We start from the raw sequence: 10,732 nt of genomic DNA on the forward strand, positions 1-10,732 counted from the left end.
CCCCTGCAGGGATTTGAACTTTCAAAAGCCGTGCCCACGGTTATGGGCAGATGGAAATTTGTTAATGTCCGGTTGTAGATAACTTGAACCTTAACTTAATTAAAATGAATCAACCGCGTGTGTAACCGTGATGGTCTCTTTCCGGCGGGATCCGGGAAGTGAACACGGTTGTTGGAGTTACGCTTGACGTAGGTTGTTATAGGATCACTTATTGATCATACTTTTATCGACCGTGCTTTGCCTTCTCTTCTCGCTCTCATTTGTGTATGTTAGCCACCATATATGCTAGTCGCTTGCTGCAGCTCCACCTCTTACCTTTACCTTACCCATAAGCTTAAATAGTCTTGATCGCGAGGGTGCGAGATTGCCGAGTCCCCTGGCTCACAGATACTTCCAGAAACCAGCTTGCAGGTGCCGATGAGTCCGTGCAAATGACGCAACCAAGCTCAGGAGGAGCTCGTTGAAGACCTTGTCCTTTGTGTTGTTCCGCTCTAGTTGATCAGTAGTGGAGCCCAGTTGGGGTCGATCGGGGACCTTTGTCGCATTTGGGGTTCTTCTTTTATTTTGGGTCCGTAGTCGGACCTTGATTGTATTTGGATGATGTAATGCTTTATTCATTTAATTGTGTGAAGTGGCGATTGTAAGCCAACTATGTAACTTCTTCCCCTATTTTATTACATGGGTTGTGTGAAGATTACCTCACTTGCGACATTGCTTTCAATGCGGTTATGCCTCTAAGTCGTGCTTCGACACGTGGGAGATATAGCCGCATCGAGGATGTTACATCCATCTGACCCGCCGTTGGGTCATCAGTAAGTCACCAAATATTCGTCGGGTCTCTGTAAGCCGCCAAGTCCATCCGGGTTATACTTCCGGCCGGGTCATACCGCAGGGTATATCCCCGACATTGGCCTCCAATTTAATTTGGATTTATCCATGTTAAACTGATCCTGCAAATCAAGACCAACTTTGATAGATTATACGCCGGGTCGAAGGTTCTTCTGAGCCGGCATTTGATCATCGTTAAGTCCTTGTCATTTCCTTGTTGATATGTACATGTCCATGATCTCATAGCAAATCTTCTTTAGCAGATATGTTTCAACTTCGTCAATGCAAAAAATCTAGATACTTCTTTTGAAAAGTCCGGGTCAATAGGACAGCTTCAGAGTCAATTTGTTGACATTGGTCTCTTGTAGAAAAATATTGTGAAGAATAATCCATTTGAGTCGGCTTCCAAAGCGTCGGCTTAAAGAATATTGGTCTTGAAATACTCATCTGATATTCAGCCGGTTTGAAGATGTAGAACTTGCCGGTTTATAAATATTGATGGCATAATTGTTGTCTTCAGAGGTGACCGAACACCTTGGACACATAGCATCCGTTCCAATGTGCTTATGGAACAGGTTTGCTTTGGTGTTCAGACGCCCATGGAAGAGTAGCCAGGCGAAGAGCTTCATAAGCAAGCTGTCATTTTGTAAAGATAAATCTTTGATGCCTAGACCACCAAACTCTTTTGGTTTACATATGTTAGACCAAGCAATAAGGCATTGGGCACCCGAACAGAACGCATTGGCAGCCCAGAAAAATGCGTGTCTAATGTCATCAAGCTTTTAGATCGTCTTTTTGGGCAGTTTAAACACATACATGAAGTAGGTAGCCAGCGAGTCGAGCACAGAAGAGATGAGGACCAGACGACCGGGGTGAGAGAGGAGCTTGGCACACCAACCAGGAAGGTAATTAACGCAGTTCGTAATGATGGGTTGAAAGGCCGCGGTAGTAAGCTTAATGAGGGAGAGTGGCAGACCCAGGTATGTTTGCGGAAAGCAAGAGACAGGGCAGTCCAAGGTTTGTGCGATTTCCAGGGTGCTCGCATCATCGAGGTTCATAGGGACGAACGTAGTTTTTGAAAAGTTAATTCGCAGTCTCGTGGCCTAGGCAAACTGTTCTAGGAGAGAGCGTAGAAGAACGGCGGCGTTAGATGAAGCGTGCTTGATAATTAGCGTGTCGTCAGTGTATTGCAAGATGGTCGGGGGGAGATCAGGGTAGATTGAGTGGCAAAGGTCTGGGCAAGAGGCGGCTGAGGTTAGTATAAGCTGCTGTAGAACATCGACAACTATTATGAAAAGGTAGGGGGACACGGGACCACCTTGGCGCAGTCCATTCTTGCAGTTGATCCAATCACCCTGAACACCATTTAGCATGACAACATTTTTCCCAGAGGTAAGCAGGTCGTTTATCCAGGAGCAAAAACGGGTGGGGAAACCCCGATGCTGCAGGATGTGGAGAAGGGCGTGCCATGACACAGAGTCGAAAGCTCCATCGCAGTAGTCTTACGCTTATGACATGTGTTTATGAGGTCTGCGGCATACATGAAGTTTTCGGCGATGCAACGTCCTGACATGAAACCAGTCTGATCCCCATGGACGAGCAGGGGGATGTAAGTTTTGAGTCAGTTGGTAAGAACTTTGGCCATGCCTTTGATAGGGAAGTTCTGTAGGGCGATAGGGCGAAATGCGTCTGCAGATTGGGCGTTAGTAGCCTTGGGCAGAAGGACCATAGTGGATCGGTTGAACCGTTTGGTTTCCACAGTTTGGTTCTCGAAGTCTTTAAAGAAGGCGAGGAGGGGTTTTTTGATGTTGTTCCAAAAAGATTTGTAGAAACTGGGACCGAAGCAATCAGGCCCGGGGCTGGCGTTGGAGTTCATCTGGAGGAAAGCCTGTTTGATCTCATCCTCAGAGAATTTGGAATCTAGGTGTCGTAGTTGTGGAATTTGGGTTGGGTAGAGGTTTGCAAGGCTGAAGTTCCAGCTAGTGTCCACTGCGACGCCAAGCAGTTTATGGTAAAAAGATTTTAGAATGTGGGCTTTTTCCGCATGCGAGTGAAACTCTGTTCCCTGGTCGATTAGAGCCGTAATTTTGTTCTTTCGGAAGCGTTGGGAAGCCGAGACATGGAAGAACTTGTTGTTTTCGTCACCGAGAACGGCACCTTTGATCTTGGCACGCTGGCGAAGGAGTATGGATCGGTCACGTGTCGCTCTTTGGAGAGTAAGTTTCAGCACGTTACAGAGAAGCTGGGCTTAGGAACTGGTGTTCCTCTTTTCGGTCTATAAGATAGATTACACGTTTGCATCTAGCTTCCCTGACATGGGCGGGGGAGATAGTTCTGGCCCAACGTTTTAGGCGGGAGCAGCAAGTTTGAAGAGTGTGGGCTAGGTGGGCCGAGGCAGAAAGGGTAGGAAGCTGGGGCGGGCCGCAGGCTTGGGCCACAATTTGCCTACAAGCTAGTCATGAGGCCCAGAAACGTTCAAATCTGAAATGGCGGGAGCAGAGTACTGAGGTGGAGAGAGAGATTCGGAGGTGCTGCGGGTGAGCGATGTAAGGTTGGAGTTGGGGAAGGCGTTGTTCCATGCTAGGTTCAAAAAGGCCCGATCCAGGCGTTCTAACACCGGAGATTCTCTGTTGTTAGACCACGTGAAGCAACGATCCAGGAGGGGTAGTTCTAGAAGGGCAAATGAGTGTAAAGTCTCATTGAAAGCGGAGGCCTCGTTGGAGTGAAAGTTGCCGTTGTTTTTCTCATGTGGGAAGCGAATGAGGTTAAAATCCCCGACGATTAGCCAAGGGGAGTGATCGGGCGGTGCGATAGAAACCAATTCAGAGAGGAATTCTGACTTAAGGGCGCGGTTCATGGAGGCATACACGTTTGTAATGGTCAGTGTTAAAGGACTCGCTAAGGATTGGATTTTAACCGTCGAGCAGTAAGTATAGTTCGTTGTGATAGAATTGTGAGGAAGGAGGAGTTAGTGGCTGTGAGCAGCCCACCAGAGGTGCCTGAGGCTGGTAGCGTGACATGCATGTCGAGTGACGGGGAGAAAAGATCGATTTTTTAGTATAGACGGGGCAGCAAGTTTCGTTTCTTGCAGAAGCAACAGATGAGGTTTGTTGGTTTTGTAATCCTGTCGCTAGTAGTGTTTTAGTTTCAATTTTTTCAGGCTTAGCAAATAAAACGTCAAGTACATGAGCCTGTTCATGTCTTGACCGAATCTTTAGTAGCAGATAGGTAGCTTAGGCGGCCGTGCGCGTTTCGTGGGATGGCACAAACCAAAACGTGCATGGCGGCATCAAGGGCGTGGCGAGTTGGTCGTGGGATGGCGCGGCCGAATAGCTCGGGCATGACCCCCTTTTCGTTCTTTCAGTTTGTTGCTGTTAATAAGAGGAAGGAAGAAAACGCTGCAAGCTGTACGCAGCACAAAAACTCTATTGTCTCTCCCAAGTTTCCTAACTAACAAGGTTTAGTAGAGGAAAGTTCCGAAAGTACATCCTTACATTTGTCGACATCACCCAGACCTCTAATGTTCCACGAACAAACTGATAAGGTAGCATTACTCATCTAAGGAAGCAACATGATACTAAAAGACGATACAGATAGATAGACCCCACACAGATCCTACGATAGTCTTGCGGGGAAGACGATCAGGCATGATCACTTGCGGACAGCAAACATCGCAAAGGCGACGAGTTCGGCCTCCTTCATGGAAGAGCCACAAGCCTGGGCCAAGGCCGCCAGGGCGAAGGGGGAGGCTGGCTCCAGGTCCTCAGCGTCCAGCTTGGCGTCGCGAACGGCATCCTCAAAGTCCTGGGCACCCTGCTGCAGGTCCAGGCGTTTTGCCTTGGCCTTGGACATCTTGTCCATGTGTAAACAACCATATGGCTCAAGCTTAGCCAGGCGCGTGCTCCGGCACACGTGGACAGCATCCTTGGCCCGCTTCTTCATGTTGCGGCGCTGATCCGCCACGGCAACTTTGTAACAGCACATTCATACATTTTCATCAAATCTGACAGATGCCGTTTGTGTTGGTCCATGTCAGCTCCCTACGTAATGTCTGGGTCCTACGAAATGCCCATCAGCTCCCTATGTAATGTGTGGGTCCGACCTCTCATTGAAACAGAGAAAGAAATAGTGTAGAATAAAAATGGGAGAAAGGGAGTTCAAACCCGAGACCGGCGACTATTTGGGCTTGTAGCGCGAGCATCGGGACTATACGGTATATGGCTAGGAATACAGTATTTATCACTATTTGTTGGTACTTAAGGATGTCTGATGGTCACGAGCCCTTAAAAAATACGAACAGAGTGGCAAATGGGTTATCACAAAAATAAGAAACAACTTATACTTGCTCCATTTCAAATTACTCATCGCAGAAATGGATGTATCTAGAACTAAAATACATCTAAATACATCCATACCTATGACAAGTAATTTAGAACGGAGGAAGTAGATTCGAAAGAGCGATCAATTGAAGATGTTATCCGACAGCATAAATGTCAGCCTGTCGTTATCTTATTTTTCAAGAACACCTCAAGAGGGGAAGAGGGTTTCTATATTTATTAAGAAGAAGAGAATTGCCTGATTATTTTATTGAAGGTGTTGGTTCGAAAATTTTCTTAGAAAGTAGTAGACTTTGGTGTGGCTTCTAGTTGAACCATGGACCAACCAACATCTGCGGTGATTCGTCCTAGAAGGTGTTGCCTTGGAGGGTTGCACAATTTATTTGCCGATACATTCTCCGTCCGTATGGTGATAGGATTTGAAGATACTGCAACGAGATTTGTCCTTTCTTTCTTTAAGCTGATTTGTTTGCATATCAATAGTTAATACTAACAGTTTGTCTAATTCACATCTAGATGTTTTTTAAGAATGTCATAAGCTTCCACAAACATATAATGCAGCAACAAGAAATAAAAAAAAGTAGGACAAAAAAAATAAACCATAAACAGAGTAAACATTAGCTTAAATGTAACATAATTGACATAATTATGTCACATCTAGATGTGTCCTATACAGACCCTAATACTAATATATGACTAAGTGCATCAATTGATGCAAAGGTTGAGGGTTTATCCTCATTTTGAAGGGAAAAAACGACATTCACGTGTTTTTCCACAGGTATATATATATATATACGCGTTTGTCCTCAATGTGCTGGCCCGGTAAAAATTGTGGGATGTTGGAATGCTGTAGCATGACCCGTCATTTCTGCCGTAGAAGAAAATGAGAAAAAAAAAAGGAAAACAAGAGGGAATCGAAGGATGGAAAGGGATTGGCTAGAGGTCAATCGACTGACACAAGAAAGGGGTCAGTCGATTGTTGCAAAAGTACAAACAAACCAATCCAATAGAAAACTGACTGACCCAAAACTGGGATCAGTCGACAACCCAATAATGCAAAAAGGTTCAGTACTTTCTGTTTCTTTCTTCTGCTATCTGTCTAGCCCAGAAAGAAAAAGGGCCTGAAAACCCGCTAAACTAAAGATCCAATAAACGTACAGCTCACTAGGTCTTCCTCCTTGCCCCCTCTGCTTTGTTCCTCGACATCCACACAGCCGCCACCATGGAAGCAGAAACAAAGCTCAGATCTCCTCCTGTCTTCTGATATTTCTGGGTAACTTCTCCACAGGATTATTGCTGGCAATATACTTCTCCTTCGATTTCCCAAAGTTTAGTTCCTCTGATTCATACACAGATCGCAGATCTACTAAGAAATGGATGACCCTCAATTTCATACCCAGATCACAGATCTGTCATCAGGAACAAAAAAAACGAAGAACAAAGAAACCTGGAGATCAAATTGCTTCTGATCAGGCAAAGGTATATCATTATTTGCTGCCCCATCTCCAGTATATTTTGTCTGAATTTTATTTTAGATGCTGCATCTTCTGAAACCACCTGCAAAAATAACCAGAGTGCCTAAAAATAACCAGAGTAGAAAATTGTGAAATACAGAAGCAAATCATGATGGAAATCATGAAAATGCATTGAAAGTTAACTTGATGGTGTCAACGTTCTTCACGCATAGTAGTTAAAAGTGTGTTCAACTACAGTCCTATCAGAAAACCACCCTAAATACACAAACTACAACATGGATGTTCAGAAAAGTAAAATTGCAATTGTTTCTCTAGAGTATACTTGACTACAGTTTGTCCAAAGATACAAAATTTCATCAGAATTACTAAATTTGCACCTTCAGTCAAAAAGTGGATATCAAATAAAAAGTATGTGAAGTATGTCGACCGAAGTGAGTTCCATAAATCATATAAAAATGTGTCAACCACTATATTTGCATTTTCAGGTACCAAAAATTGCACATAATGCTCTCCAGCAAGAATACAATGAGAGTGCAGGTAAAAGGCAATACAACACGGTAAGGGAAAAAAGATTTAATGCAGCATTAGCAAGAGATTTATTTTTGAATCTCATAAGTTTTAAAAGAATATTTTCTTTCTAAACAATTTGCATACAAAATCTGCAGGTGCTGAAAATTTTGTATGAAGGCAACGAACATATGTAGTCACTTAAAAAGTCAATCAATGGATATTGTGAGGTTAGTTTGTATTCATTTACAAATTATGATGACATAGCAAACTAACATGCTGTATAATGTTTTCTAACAGGTTGCATTGCTTGGACAAAACATTGCGGGAGGACAAGAGCAACACTATGTTGCTAAACACAAATAATCAATTTAAGAGGTGTAGTATGACAAAAGATGCATCAAATAATAAAATTTATGATTGTAAAATTTTGCATACAAACATAATTAAAGCTCCCAGTTATTAATTGTGCAAGGACAACTTTGATTTATGTGTTGCAGGAGTCAAATGAGGTCCAATTAGGAAAGCAAAGATTCCAAAGGGTTAATGAGTTGCTACTACCACAAGGAACCACACAATCTTACACAGAACTAATGCAACAAATGACAACATGACAATAATATAAGCAGTTTCACTTCATTCTTAACTTGCACACACTATATAGTAGAGTTGAATCCATAAAAAAATTGCACATCCATTGTACTGAACTTGCACACATCTGACAACAACAAAAAAATACTGGGGTTTACTGGTAGATACATTAGTTTGAACACAAATGGATTTAAACTACATGGATTACTGGAGTTAGATACATGGACGTAGCTAACTCAATACTCAAATAGAACGACAACAACAAAACTAGCATATAAAACTAAAAAATATTCAAAATAAACTTGGATCGACATGATACTAAACTTGCACAGTACTATATATACAAATCATCTTATACTGAACTTGCACACACTTTATAATAGACTTGAATGCATAGAAAAATTGCACATTCATCGTAGTGAACTTGCAGACATTTGACAACAGCAAAAAAATACTGGGGTTTACTGGTAGATACATTAATATGAACAAAAAAGGATTTAAACTGCACGGATTACAGGAGTTAGATACATGGATGTAGCTAACTCAATTCATAAAAATAACTACAACAACAAAACCTAGCCCACAAAAGTGAAAATATTCAAAATAAAACTTGCATCATCATCATACTAAACTTGCACACTACTATATAAACAATGAATTAAACTAAACTTGCACACACTTTAGACTAGACTTGTATCCATAAAAAAATTGCAAATTCATCATACTGAACTTGCACACATTTGACAACAGCAACAAAACCTAACCCACAAAAGTGAAAATATTCAAAATAAAACTTGCATCGTCATGATACTAAACTTGCACACTACTATATAAATAATGAATTAAACTAAACTTGCCCACACTTTATACTAGACTTGTATCCATAAAAAAATGCAAATTCATCATACTGAACTTGCACACATTTGACAACAGCAAAAAATATAATGGGGTTTACTGTTAGATACATTTATTTGAACAAAAATGGATTTAAACTACATGGCCATAAAACTCAAAATTTTCAAAAAAAGAACTTGCATCCTCAGGATACTAAACTTGCACGCACTATATATACATTGTTTTTAACAAAAAGGGATTTAACCTCCATGGATTACTTGGAGGTGGCAAAATTCATTCACAAAAAAACTACATCAACAAAACTAATCCATGAAACTAAAAAAATTGAAAATATAATTACACACACTTTACAACCGCCAAAAAATTCATGAAAAACTTGAAACAAAATGATAAAATGAACAATGGAAACTTCTCTAGGAAAGAATCCAACACTGAAGAATCCAACACTGAATTTAAATATGTACGAAATGGTATCCTACTTTGAGGTTTACTGCATGAATTACATTGATTTCAGCAAAAGGAATTTAACCTACGTGAATTATACAGTACCTCAGTAAATACACAAAAATAACTACAAGAAAAGAACTAATCCTTAAGTTTGCACACAATTTATTACATTGCACATTTATTACAGTAAAATTGCACACATTTTACAATAGCAAGACTAATATTAGCCTTGTTGATATCGTAAATTAAAATTTACTGGAAGTAGATACATTGATTTATACAAAAGGCATTTAACCTACATGGATAACAGGGCTGCTAACTCAAATTGGCAATTATAAGTACAACAACAGAACTAATCCATAAAATTCAAAATTTACAAATAAAACTTTTATCCACCTCACAAATACTAGACTTGCACACACTTTATACATTTTCATCATACTGAACTCGCACACACATTATACTAGAATTGAATCCACACAAAAAATTGCACAGTGATCATAGTGAACTTGCACACATTTTACAACTGCAAAAAAACTGGGGTTTACTTGTAGATAAATTTATTTGAACAAAAATGAACTTGATTACAGTAGTTATAAACATGGACGTAACTAACTAAATTCAAAACTAAAATTACAACAACAAACCTAATTCATAAAACTCAACATTTCCAAAATGAAACTTGCATCCTCATGATACTAGAGTTGCACACACTACAAGAGAGGAAAGAATTAATAAAAATGTATACTAAAAGAATATCCTAGTTTGAGGTTTACTGCAAGTATAAACATTGAATTCAACAAAAGGAATTACACGAACTACACAGTACCTCAAAGAATTGACAAATATAAAATCATTAAAATTCTAAAAATAAAGAATTTGCAACCTCTTACAAGGGGATACCAAAAAACAAAGAATGTAAATGGATATGATTAATACAACTCACCATCCTCGTAAAGCAAAAAATCATCAAGGACAACATCAAAAACTTCAAGGACTTCATCAGCTGGCACAAACGAAAAGCATGGAGCACCAGGACAGCGACAAACAGGGCAAACCATACCTGTACAAAAAATAAACATATGGTTATTCTACATGGATAACTTACAATGAAAGATCTCAAAATGAAGAAGTTCCCTAAAAAAGATTAAATCTAAATTGCATCTCTAAGCAACTAAACTTGCATAAACTCTTCGGATATCAATTGGGAACCATACATAAATAAAAGCTCATAACTGCAAAAAATAAGAACATTCCAAGAGTTCGGAAAAAAATCACAACTAGCACAAATACAACACACCCATACACACACTGGAAAAATATAACATTAGTTCAGACCTGACCTTTGCTCAAACATAACAAAGTACCAAAGCTAAAACATACAAACTGACTACCAAACCTAACCACTTAAAAAACCAAAACAAATAATTTGGGCTCAATCTTCCCAACTGGGGTATGCCGACTTACCAGGTACCACACCGTGAAAAATAGTGTTGGATTGTTTAAGATTTTTATCCGTCAATCCCATCCGGCGGAACGTCTCATAGTAGAGGATGTTGATGCTGCCGCCTCCATCCATGAGTACCTTAGTAAACTTGTACCCACCAACCTGAGGTGCCACTACCAAAGCCAAGTGACCCGGACTATCAACCCGGGGCGGGTGATCCTCTCTGCTCCACACAATAGGCTGCT

General features: G+C 40.7%; 1 long non-coding RNA gene across 1 annotated transcript; it reads right to left on the reverse strand.

The window, feature by feature from the left end:
* Nucleotides 1-6,079: 6,079 nt before the first annotated feature.
* Nucleotides 6,080-10,472, reverse strand: LOC125509480. The gene is made up of 2 exons (XR_007284116.1): nucleotides 9,987-10,472; nucleotides 6,080-6,722 (listed from the first exon to the last, which is right to left on the reverse strand). It is a non-coding gene; the product is annotated as an uncharacterized LOC125509480 (long non-coding RNA).
* Between the last annotated feature and the right edge of the window lie 260 nt (nucleotides 10,473-10,732).

This window comes from Triticum urartu, chromosome 5 (assembly GCF_003073215.2).
Source record: "Triticum urartu cultivar G1812 chromosome 5, Tu2.1, whole genome shotgun sequence".
In the NCBI taxonomy this organism is placed as follows: Eukaryota; Viridiplantae; Streptophyta; class Magnoliopsida; order Poales; family Poaceae; genus Triticum; species Triticum urartu.